The sequence below is a fragment of the Aythya fuligula genome, chromosome 4 (genome assembly GCF_009819795.1).
Source record: "Aythya fuligula isolate bAytFul2 chromosome 4, bAytFul2.pri, whole genome shotgun sequence".
In the NCBI taxonomy this organism is placed as follows: Eukaryota; Metazoa; Chordata; class Aves; order Anseriformes; family Anatidae; genus Aythya; species Aythya fuligula.
The window spans coordinates 233,255-246,211 of record NC_045562.1 but is presented as its reverse complement, the minus strand read 5'-3'; the positions used below and the strand labels follow the sequence as shown (position 1 = coordinate 246,211).

Genomic DNA, 12,957 nt, shown 5'->3' with positions numbered 1-12,957 from the left:
GGAGCTATTGTGGGAGTGTGGCTCCTCCGCTGCTTGCTTCCTAAGAACAACCTTCCTATGCAAGGGTGGCTGAATGGTGGTGGGATACCTTGTTGAGGACCATCCAGCAGTGACGTGGATGATAGCCAGAAAGGACAGCTTCTCTCAGATGAAGTTGTGCTTTAGTGGGCTCTAACTTCCACTGGGGAGAAGCCCCTTGAGAGCAGAAATATCTTCAGGAATGCCAGGATTACCATCAGGTAAGTTCCAAAATACATGTAGGAACTAGTTGCTTGAGAAAGGGGAGCTGGCTAAGGCAGTTCCAGATAACTGTTCTCATTTTAGAGAAACCCTCTGTTTCTAGGCTCCTTACCTCAGGACAGAATGCAGTGGTTTTTGCTGCTCCAACTTACAAATCTGTTGTGGCACCTGCTGATGATGAGAGAGAAGACTCCTGTCTTTTTTGAGCCAAGCAGGGATCATTATTTTCTCAAGTCATGGGAGAGGGGCAGCAATGCAGCTATCACTTCCTTTTCACTCTGGCACACAGGGGTTAGAGCAGCAGGTCTCCTTACTGTTGGACAGGCTGCTTCTGTACTGTGTTGGGAGTGAGGCCCTCATCATTTTCCACAGGGGCTGTTTGTAGTAGAAATCAGAGATGCAGGGAAAAGGAAATTGGACATCTAATTAGTCCACAAGCCAAGGCATTCAACTCCAAAGGTCTGGGTGTTGGTCTCAGCTCCCAGTGCCATTTCTGTGTAGGGAGTCCCTCCCAAAGAAAACAGGTTTTCCTCCTCACTTCTGGGAAAAGCTGGTATCAGCAGAGTGTGCGGCAGAACCTGTGCACCCAGGACCTCCAGAGGAGAGGATGTGCAGGGCCTGGTAGGCATGTTCGATGTGTTTGGGATGAGGGCAGAGCTGAAGGCTGATCCTCAGGCTGCTGGAGGACCCAGGTGTTGAGTGTTCCCAGACACAGAAGTTGATGATGCTGGGGAGCTTTAATGTGAAGGTCTGTAGGGATTTACCTACAAAAACCTTTGGGGTTAGTTTGAGGCCAAGTGGGAATCCTGGAGAACACAGATCTGAATTTATGCATTTAAAGCCCTGTCAACTTTTCTGCTTATCTGAGAAAAAGCAACTGGGAAGATACTTTGAGAACCTAGCTTTTCAAACATGCAACAGAGATTGCTAACTTGAGTTTGTATGTTAACTTAATCAGGCTTAATCTAAAACATCAAAACATCTAAAACACCAAGCCTTCAGCTGATCTTGATCGTGGTCAACCTGTCATCCACCAGGACCCCCAGGTCCTTCTCCTCAGAGCTCCTCTCCAGCCTGTACTGATACATGCGGTTGCTCCTTCCCAGGTGCAGGACTCTACACTTCCTTTTGCTGTTTACATACTTAAGAAGTTTTTTTTTAATCTTTTATCTCTTTTGCAAGCCTCACCTCTAGTTGGGCTTTAGCCTTCCTTGTCGCATCCCTGCAGGCCCTGACAACACTTCTATACTCCTCCCAAGAGGATAGGCCCTTTTTCCACATTTCATAAACTTTCATCTTCCTTTCAATCTTATCAATGAGCTCTTTGCTCATCCACACAGGTTAAATACGGTACGTTTACAAACATTTTGTATCCCAAGACAAACACGATTGAATTGTATAAAAGAAGCCAGGAATCTGACACTTGTAGGAGCTCTCAAGCCTAAGAATGTTGCTGGCTGGGACACAAGTCGCTGTTCCAGTCATAAAACCAGAAGATCATTGCTAGCACAAAAAAGTAGTGGTAGATAATCCTACCTCTGCTAGGGTGGCACTGACACCAGCACTAGGCTGTAGGTGTCAGCATATTTGACCTCACTTTAAAATGAGGATGATTCCCTCCAATGCTTTGGCTGGAAATGAACCTGTTATTGGTCTCCTATGTTCTTGTAAACAACTTGTCAGTGTCAAGGCTATCATGCTAAACTCATCTAATGTAGAGTGAATATAATCCTGCCCCCTTATGGCTTTTAAATAGAGACAGAAAGAGAACAGACAAAAAATATCTTGTAGTCCTATGCTGCTGCTTATGAGCGTTTTTCAGCGGAAACTTGCATATAGCTGTCCATCACAAGTGCCTGTTGATGCAGATGTAATTGCCTATAGCCACCAAATTAAAAACTGTAAATCTCTAGGATAAAGTTTTAAATGCTTTTTTATTTACAGTCTGTAGCAACTCACATGCTGCAGAAGTTCAGAGTAAAGCATTTGTCAGAATCAGACAAGTTCCTTTTGTGTACCTCATGTCTGCTTTTGAATTAGTATAGGTATTTGGCATGTTTCTAACACAAGGATGATTTATTCACAGTGGCACAATAACACTAACTTTGGACAAATTCTTCCAGTTTGTGCTTGTTTGGTTGGGTTTTGTGGCTGGAGCATCTGTATACCTCTAGTATGTGGAAGAGGTCCCGGCTGCCTGATAATTTGAATTCTCCTAGGCTAAAACTTTTGAAAGCTTCCTTTTATGAGAGATTTAATTGAGAGGGATCTTCTCCACACTTTGCCACTCCTGCCCCTTCTCCCTTTGGAAGGTCCAATTACAACTGAAAAATAAAAAAAGAATATTGGCCAAGAAATGCTTTTTCTAATTGTCTCACTTAAGAATTAGCTGTTTTTAACTGTGCTGTAGCCAGAAATTACTTTGAATGTATACACTTACTCCTATGCTTGAAGCCTTCACCAGGCAAGAGATGACGCTCTGTTGTAGCTCTGGTGCCCAAGTGCAACTGTTGACTGTAGACCCAGTCTGCACTAAGTTCCATTGTGACAGCGAAGAGAAAAAAAAAAAAAAAAATTGCTACTGCCATTAACTTGTCGCTGTTACACTAGTAGCGTGCTCCAGCAAACAGTGATCATGAATCACCAGCATTGGGGTGAAAAACAGCAAAACTAAGTTGTTGCTACGTTCTCAGGTTTGAGGACTTGCAGTCACTGGGGATGTAAGTGTGACTAGCCATGAGCAAAACCAGAGGGAAGCTGCAGTGATTTTGTTTCTTCCATTGCCAGATGAAGGTATCTGGAATGTGCAAGTGTTAAAAGCCTAAGGAAAGCAAGTTTTAAGAGGTAGGAAGTCAGTGTAATTGAGCTGTATTTCTTTAACCATATAGTCCTTAACACAGGCAGGCTAAGTCCATTACAGTGCAATGGTGTGGCAGCTTCACTGTAAGCAGCATCAAGTTGTGATTTGCTCTTGTTCTTTGGTGTCTGATGCACATCATCTCATCAGTACACCAAAAGAGAAATAGTTTAAACATAATTAACTTGAGCTAACACTGAAACTCCTGAGAACAGGATGCTATTAGAGATTTTTAACTTGCATTTATCAGGGATATGATAGTACTGTTTGAGTTAAGGCTTCTTAACTAAACTTGACCTAGGTGATAGTACAGTTGGGTTATTAATACTGTTCACTTAAACTGTGGTTCTAATATACTTTGAGTGGAGACTGCCTAAACTATTGCTTTTCTAAGAGTTAATATAGCCACTTATTTTTGTAAATGCTGTGCAACTTTTCTATTGCTTGATCCTGATTCTCACATTCCTGTTCCAGTAATTCTTTTCTCTTTTTTAGAAAAATGCATTATAAATCAGGTATATTGGTATCTTTCATGTCTATCTAACAATTAGTATAAGGGTTATTTTATACTTGCATGCCTTTTACATATTGTTTGTGAGGATAGCTTTTTTTTTTTTTTTTTTTTTAAATTAAATTTAAAAACACATAATGATGCAAAAATCCCTAAGATTCTCAGCAAGGTAAAGAAAACTGAGAAATGACACTTTAACCTGGATCATGAGACAGTAACAGATGTATAAAATATTTGAAGTGAGAATTCTTGCCTGGGTTAGCAAATTGGATACATTTTGATAGTTGAAATTAAACCTATTTTTGTTTGTGTGCCTGTTCTTCCTGCTCCTGCTGCCTTCAGAATAGGGCCTTTCCTTCAGAGACAAGAAGGGAGGAATGGATGGAGTTCGGTTGTGCAGCTACTTGCTGATTCAGAGCAGACATCCATGACCTCCTCTTATTTGTGGCCAGGTCCCCTCTAGAAAACTGTCTGTAACCTGCAGCCCTAACGCAGGATCTGCCTGTTCAGTTGTGAAACAGTGAAGAAATACTCATTGTGGTTCAAAGGGCATTTTAAAAAAGCCTCAAAATGGGAGCCTGTAGCAAGATGGTTTTATCTTACAATTTCTTTCTGGATGTTAGTTTCTGGAGGTGGTGCTCAGGGGTTGGAGCTGCTCTGAAGCAGCCCAGGACCCAGGGATAGTTTTGCAGAGTGCATGCACCTGGTGGCCCCCAAAAGATGTGCACCTGATCCAACACTCTGAGCCCTGCAGCAGCCTTTCCTGGCACCAGGACTGTTCTCTTTTGGGGTGGGGCGGGGCTAAGGGCAGGTGCTTGCAAGAAGGGAGACCCTTCAGAGCCACCAGAGGACTGCAGCCTCCCTGCATGTGTAATTGGAGATTACAGAAGACCAGGTGGAAAGGGGGAAAATCCATGTGCACTTGTCTGAGCTTCTCAGAAGCCTATTTGGGAAAGGATGCTTTTCCTATATTACAACCAGTGGAAGAAAAAAAGTTAAGTCCCAGAAAGAAAGCAGCAAGCTGGACAGCGTGCTTGGCCCTAGTTTGCTGTGCTGTCTTAAAAGATTAAGCCCTAAACTTGAAGCAACTCTGTGGTGCCTTGGTGGCATATAAGGTCCACAGAGTCTGTTCTCAGAAAAACGCTTAAGTATTAGGGGATGAAACAACACCCAAGTCCTTCTGAAGAAGCCAGCTAAGACTATTCAAGACATGAGAGTACAATATTTAAATTAGCTAGATTCACTACCTCATTACAAAATTCTAGAGGAGACCAGGATTTTACCATGCAGATGCGAAAAAGCATCAATATTATACCTTACACAGGAAAAACTATACTGTTTCTTCTATCCCTTTTCCCCTGGAACATCCTTGCCTATTTGGGAGAGAAGGCAGAATGTAACATCTTTCTTCTTTTCTACATCTGCCTGATTTAAATTGAGAGCTTTGTAGGGTGGAACTTGTTAAGAACTCGTTAAGTTAAGAACTGTGTTAAGTATGTATACTTTAAAGAACTCTGTCACATCAGTAGTGAAACAAAAAATCAAAAACCTTAACTGTAGGTCCCAGAAATGACAGTATGATTATTTGTAGAGAGAACTACAGCAGTAACTCAACATGACACGTGAGACTTTAAAAACAGCAAACCTGATTTAAACCAATGGAAAAGCCAGGAATACAGGCTGGAGACTGTTCTTAATGCACCATATTGCATCGGAACATTTTGTACCTACTCATCCATCCAAAACATGACGTTTTGCATTTCATATTAACATTCTGAAGACATTAAAGGATTCTTCAATTTGATGTTCACATGCTGTGTCAGAGCATGTACTCTGACTGCTTGAAGAGATGTCATGTTCACCTTTTGCTCATTTTCCTGCCTTCACTTTAGTCTCAACTATCCCTCATCCCATTTCCAAAAAAAAATATTTTATATATATATATAAATCCCTGAGGCTGTTTTTATTGGTAGTGTTATTTCAGCAGGAAGATAGCTACAAATATTATTAGTCAGCAGGAAGAGAGCTACAAGTACGGTTTGTAGGATTTGAACTCCATGTTGGATTTCTGCAGTACCTCAGCTGTTATGCGTATGTACTAAGAGCAACTGCTAACAAATTATTGCAGTAATACTTGATGTTCATATACAGCTTCTCATCTTCAAAGCACTTCAAAATTTCCCAGAAGTTCTACAAAATACGGGGGAGAGAGGAAGAGATATGGGCAAAAGCCTTTGTTTAGCATTGGTCCTAACATAAATCATCATGTTCCTTTTCTGCTTTGTCATGTAGCAAGAATGTTGTAGTCATCAGATTTGACTGAAGTGCTAAATTGACAGTAATGTTTTCAGCAAAAATTTTAAGAAATACTCTTCCCCTTCCATACAGACAGTTCTCTTCAGAAGTTATGTTCACGCCTTTGAGTTCAAAACCAGGGAAACTTGTGACATTAGCATAATGCTCTGGGAAATTAATTTATGTATCAAAATAAAGGTCCTTTTGACTTTAGAAAGTTATCATGACAAAAAAAAAGTCATATTTCAAAGCAATAAAACATTGCAGAACATAACCATGAATCTTAGAAATTTTAAAGGATTTTTTTTTTTTTTTTTTTTTTTTAGGATAAACCAATAATTCCTCATGAGTTACCTCACAATTCAAATTGGAATAGTTAGCTTTTATAGAGGAAAGGAAGCTCTTATTAACTTGCTGGCACATGATGGATAGAAAAATGGAGAAAACTTTTAGTGACTTGCTATAGAGCTTACTTCTGATCATGTAACGGGAAGAATTTTTCTCAACACCTGAGACCAACTAAAATATTCTGCCTGCTTAACAGGGGTCCAGTGCCCACACATCTGACATGCACTTTAAAGAGTACTTCCAGGTTATTGGCACTCAAATGCAGCTACTGAATATTGTCTTTTAATTCTGGGAGCTCTTTCTGATGAACAACACGCAGCCAATGTCCCCTTCTGCCTGTACTCTCAGCTCTGAGCACAACCAGGGAGCACACCCATGCAAGGCCTTTTAGGCAAATTATTTCAGGTTACTGTCATTTTTGCCTGGATGAGTCAGGCTTGCGAATGTTTTCCATTATCACCATAAATATGTGGGTGAAGTGAAACAAAGCCTAACATTTTACTTAATGAGAAACAAATACAAAATTGTAATGAATAAAATATTCTGTTTCTTAAATATTCCCTTAAATATGCAATCCAGCCCTTGTACTTGAAAGCATGACTTGTTTTTAACATGCTTTCTATAGCAAAGAGTTCTGTAACATAGCAATTAGTATAGTTTACTATTTTGAAACACAGACATTAAACCAGTTCTTCTGCTGTCAATTATTATGTAGTTAGATTCCTCTTGTGTTTACAACATTTCTATAATGTCTGAAGAAAATATGGAACGATGTTAGCATACAGAGGAATAGGGAATACATTTTCAGATGAAACATTACATGTATTCCAGAAAAAAAATCTATGGAAATCAAAAAGAATTCTTTCTGGGAAGACTGTAAAAGTACATACTCTTCTTTTATGCAATTCTAGTATGGTGGAAATAAAGAAGTATAACATATGAAGCTAGTTTAAAAGCTTAGCAAAAAATGAAATTAAATAACATACATGTTATTAATGAATAACTATAGGAAAAAAGTGTATAATTACATGTTAATTAAATTCTCTCCTGTGTCTGCAATGCCTCAAAATTACATTTTCTTTCTATGTATTCTCCTTCCAGCAAAATATCCTTTCTTATCTGGTTATTTACGACTTTTTAATTTTTCTGTTCTCAAAGTATAAGTTTCTTCTTGCATTTACAGCTTTTCATTTATCTCTGCCTTAAGGTTGGCAATAATTTCACTTGGGATTCCATCCACTGCAGACTTCTGATCTTCAACAGTGAAAGCAGCCACAGCACCTGCCTCAAGGGACTCTGCCTCTGGACGGGGTTCTTCCAGGTGACCTTCTTGATCAGGTCCCTTGGGTTCCATCTCTGCAGCTATTGGCAATAGTATCAATGATGCACAGCTTTCTGAAGGCACACCTTCTTCCAGTAAAGGAGGGAAGGGGGTAACTGCAGGTGGGGCAAGTTCCATCACATACTTATTACTTATCACAAGTTCTTCTCTAGGACTGTGGAAGAGATATTCATACAATTTATAGGGTTTAAATTTGCTGATATTCAAGTAATCAATGATTGCTTTGGCTTGCTCAATGCTGAAGACATCCATGTCACCATGGATGTCGTCACTTCTTTCTGAATAGTTTCTCCTGTTCCAGCCATTGCTTTTCCAAGTTCCTTTATGTTATCTCCTAAGGTCATATGTTTGTCATGGAGGCTCTCCAACAGGAAGTTTAATAGATCCATGAATCCTGAGAGCTACACAAGACTGAAGTTCTCTTCTTTAGCCCACCAAAATCTGGCAATATAATAGTCTAGCAAAATAGCTTCCTTCAGAGATGTCTTTAACTGTTTAAAATTCAGAAATTCTTCCAGCTTTTTTTTTTTTTTTAATCTCCCTCTACATTTTGTCCTGACAAAGCAGTAATTGGGGAAAGAGAAAGAAATGTCTGATTAATAATCTTCTGTCCACCTACTACACCCTGATCCTGGTCTTCTCCTGCCCTGGTGGGTGGGGGCAGCCTCTGAATCTCCTACCGCATGGCCCCGGCGCCCATTCTTGCCCTGCCGGGCGTCCTGTAGTCATAACCTCAGCGGTGGTCACATCCCCGCTTGATGCTGCCTTCCACACTTTCTCCCCCGGGTTGTTCCCAAGTCTTTACATCGAATACAGCTGAGGCCGTCGAGGGTACCCCTTGTTTTTGCAAAAACTTCAATAGTAGCTTTACCTTAAATGGGTCATATTTTACACCCCTTTTTATTAATAGTTGCATTATTAATGCAACTATTTACTACATAATATATATAATAATGCAACTATTTACTATAGCCTCTTCTTCTGCAGAAAGATTTGCTCCCAGCCGCTCACCTGTCCTTCAGGTGATGTCCCGGGATTGAAGCTGAAGTCCAGCTGCAAGCTTGATTCGTTCAGTTGGGTTCCCTTCAGATGCTCGTGCAGCGTTGCTGTAGTCCTAATCACACCGGGGTCACCATTTGAAGGGAATGACAACACAGACTCCAGGATAGTCAAGAACTGGAGACCCTTTATTTTTCCAGTGCAAGACATTATACAGCTTCAGAGCCATCTGCACATGCTGCAGGAGGCTAGCGGGCATAGTTACAGACTCTGATCGGTGTGTTCCTTTTGATCACGCACAGCTCTCTATAGGCCCGTCTGAGCCTAACAGCTCCTCCTTACTGGTTCCCACTTCCTCTTGCTCTAGCCAGGCTTCACTTTCTCATTTCTCTCCCCCATCCCAGAGAGGGAGGGGGGAGGATGAGCAAACAGCTGTGTGGTGTTTAGCTGCTGGCCGGGTTAAACCACAACACCTGGTTACCTTTAGTGCACCACCATATCAATCAGCTCTAGTTTATCACCAAATGGGTCACACATATTTTTCTAGTAGCATCTGGTTCAAGGTACTGGACCAATGCTTAAACCTGCTATCAGGTATGTTTGAGAAGGAGCTGTGATGCCCAGGTGAGAGGAAATTAGAAGATAAGCATCTATAACTAGCTAGTTTGGACAGCAGAGACCAACACATGTTACCCCGTGGTCCTTATTGCTGAGTGAAAATGATTCTTGAAAATGCTGGATAATTACTGCAACAGCTGTATCTGCACATGTTACTTCTTATCTCTTCTGCTTTGATGAGAAGAGCTGAGTGGGTCAGACCTCTTTGCCTAAAGAGATGTTTTTTAGCGGGGGAAAAAATAATTTTGTTGCAGAACCTTTCTTTATCTGACATGGCAATAGCACAGCAAAAGCATTGTCCTTACAGGTCCACATCAGTAACCTTTAGAAGCAATTGGATATGATGTTAATTACTTTCCTTATAGATAACACTCCTTTACCTCCTGTGCCTCCTCAAAACTGTAACCTTTTTGACATGTGTTCTGAATACTTCCATTAGGCACCCAAGAGAGATTCGTTTTTAAGCTCTGTTGGCCACTTTGCTTCCCAGTTATCAAAACATAGAGCTTAGAGGAATTGCTCTTAGCTTGGTTTTGACAGTCAGCAATTTTTCCTGTTGATGACTTGACAAGAGTACGTTGCCATGCCTTTCTACTTGGTGCCTGAAAATGGAAATTAAGTTGCAGGGCTTGTGGTTTCCTCTCTTTGGAGAAAATAAGAGGAAATGATGAAGAAAGATCATTTGTTGAGAGTCAAGATTTACCCTTCAGAGGAGGCAACACCAGCAGGAGGAGCTTGTGGGAAGAAACTGTTTTTCAGGTTTAATTTGATCTTTTGAGAGAAAAAAGTTGGTTCATGCAGTAACAAGGAACATCTAATAAAACTCAGGACTATTTTCCTGTCAGAGGTCCCTCAAATTCTAAAGAGTTTTACAGTTGGTTTCTTGCTACTGATAATATACAAAATTATATGGTCTTTTGAGGAAGAAAGGATTAGAAGAGGAAAGGTAAACAGATGTGGTGATTGACATGGGAACCACTGTGTGCTTTTTGATCATTTGATGTAAAAAGAAGAGCATGGAAAATGTTGTCTTTCTAGATGAGTCTTATTATCAGAAATGTTATGAATTAGCAATAAATAAAGCTATGTGTTAGCTACAGAATAAAATCAGCAGTGCATGTACATCTGGCCAGGCAGCATTCAAACCCCACTCACTCATCAGAGTTGCATGGCTGTTCTGATCAGCCAAATGCATCAAGCCTTTTTTTTTTTTTTTTCTCTGCTTCTGAGTGTAGTATTGTAAACTTTGTGATTGAGATCATGTGTTTATTTTCAAATCCCTACATTTTACATAGGACTTTTGTGATCAGGTGTCTAGAAAAGAACTTATTGTTTTAGGTGGTATTTTTGTATAGAAAATACAAAGAATAAGCATTAGGAAGCTGAGACCCAAGCACTGATCTGGGGACAGTTATGCATGACACTAAGACATGCAATTGTGTGTGGTTTCTTCAAGAAGTGCTGGGTAAATATTGATTTCACTTACTAAAAAGCGTTTTACCCAAAAGCAAGTTGACCTGTTTGTCAGAATGGTGAAACTGTATCAAGCCAAGAGTGACTTGCTTTCTCTTGCAACTGAAGATAACATTTTTTGCATATTTAAAGGAATATATCCATCAACAATATCTGTCTTTATGTTAACATAATTATCAGTCTGCATAACTTAAATTATATGTGGAAACTGCAACATAAATTATCATTAAATCTGTTAGCCCTGCAATGGAGGCTGTGCGAGTATTCTGAGAGATGACTGCATACTGGTAGCTAGAATGTTCAGGGAAACTAATTGGGGTCGTAATGAAATCCCATGGAATTTTGGAAGCAGGGACCAGAGGATATCAAATAGAGCCATCTGAAAGGTACCAAGAAACCTGCGATTACAAATAGGACAGTGTTTTGTTGTTCATGAGACCACACAAATATACTGGTGACTGTAGCTTATACGTATTAAAATTTTGCCTTTCTAGACACTGGATGCTATCTACATTTAAACTTGGTATTTTTAGGAGTCTATAAAAGTGTTGAGAAAGTGGGAAGAGTATTTAAGTAGAGATGTGGATCTCTACAGTGGACTTAAGCCTTCTCATGAATTCTGTATGCACTCTACTCACTTTTCACATGGATTCCCTTAGCCACGTAGCCATCTACTACATAAAATGATCATCAACTGGTGCAATAATCAAAAGCTCAGATACTGAGGCAACCCTCTGGATCCCCTATCAAAGGTGATAACTTTTTTTCTACTTGGAGACTGAAAACATGTAGAAAATAACTTCTGTTTGAAAGGAAATGCTCTTTCAAGACTGCAACTTGAAGGGAGATTGACAATGCAGTTTGCAGTCAACGAGGCTGCCACAGGCATTGACAAGATTTTTCATTGTTGTCTAAAACTATCTTTATATGACACAGCTAATAATATTAGAAAAGCTTCAAGTTCTGTGATTTGTTCACGGACAGGGGACTGTCAAAGAAATTACTGCTTCTCTACAGGAAGCTATGTATGCATCTAAAAGATGCAGACTTTGTCTATGTATTCACAAGCAATTCTGATGGTGTTGACAGAAAGCAACCCTAAGTTCTTCCAATGCTGAGTTAGTAATATGAGGACCTAGCTCCATTTTTAATAAAAACTTAATTTTATAGGAACAAATGTCTATACAATGGCTGTAAATAACCTGTGGCTAGAAATTAAATTGGAAGTTTTGAAGCATGGAAAAAGTTTTGAAACAGCCTTAAGTAGTGACATCAACCTTCGCGTAGCTCCCCAAGAATCCTTTTATTTTGCATAGAATTTTGGTAATTCAGCTAAAGGGTTAACTTGGCTTGTTGTTTCCAAATGTTATAGTAAATAATATTGAGTAAAAAGTATTTTTTTCAAATAACATATTGTGGGAGTGTGGCCATAGGGATCGACAAGCCCCATGGTTGGTAATAACATCGGACTCTTAATGATGAGACCATGAAGAATGTAAAGAGTTTAGAAGGAACGAAGAAGGATGATTCAGGAATGCCTTGCTGTCTCAGACTGCTTGTTCTCCAGCCATTAAGGCATGGAAGTTGCTGGGTGTTTGCTGTTGCTGGGCAAAGTTGTTGACCAATGAATAGTTAGTGGAAAAGTACTGCTGTAGAGTGAATGGTATAAGAAGGGAGCCTATCTTCAACAGAAGAGTTGAAGTTACGTCATCAATAAAGGAGTAGCGGTTACTGATCCTAAGGAACCCTGGTCTCCATGTGGTCTTTTTGCATCAACATATTCCTGGTCACTTAGCTATCCACTCTTTACAAGCTTTAAAAGCAGTCACCGTGTGAGGTAGGAAATGAGCATGTTCTAAAAGTGTTCTGTCTCAGGATTTTCTGCACACTTAGCAAAATTCTGCTGAGTAGAACAGCCAGTGAGAAACAGCCTGAGATGGTCACACTGCAAACAATCAATTGCCCATAATAACAGGTAGGAGTCTGTATGGACTTCAACTAGTGGTCTGCAGTTAGGCATAACAAAAACTGTTGATGTCAGAAGTTGTTTGATTGCACCAATCCCTCACTTTAAGAGAAATGGTGTCCTGGTTTCAGTTAGAACAGAATTAATTTTCTTCCTAGTAGCTGGTGGAATGCTGTGTTTTGGCTTAGGATGAGAAGAGTGCTGATAACACCCCGATGTTTTAATTGTTGCAGAGCAGTGCTTATACCAAGCCAAGGACACCTCAGACTTTTGCTCTGTCCTGCCAACAGGCAGGCTGGGGGTGCAGT

The 12,957-nt window shown here is 40.1% G+C and overlaps 1 pseudogene; it reads right to left on the bottom strand.

Moving 5' to 3' along the window:
- Positions 1-7,428: 7,428 nt before the first annotated feature.
- Positions 7,429-8,851, bottom strand: LOC116488541 (annotated as a pseudogene).
- Positions 8,852-12,957: the final 4,106 nt, after the last annotated feature.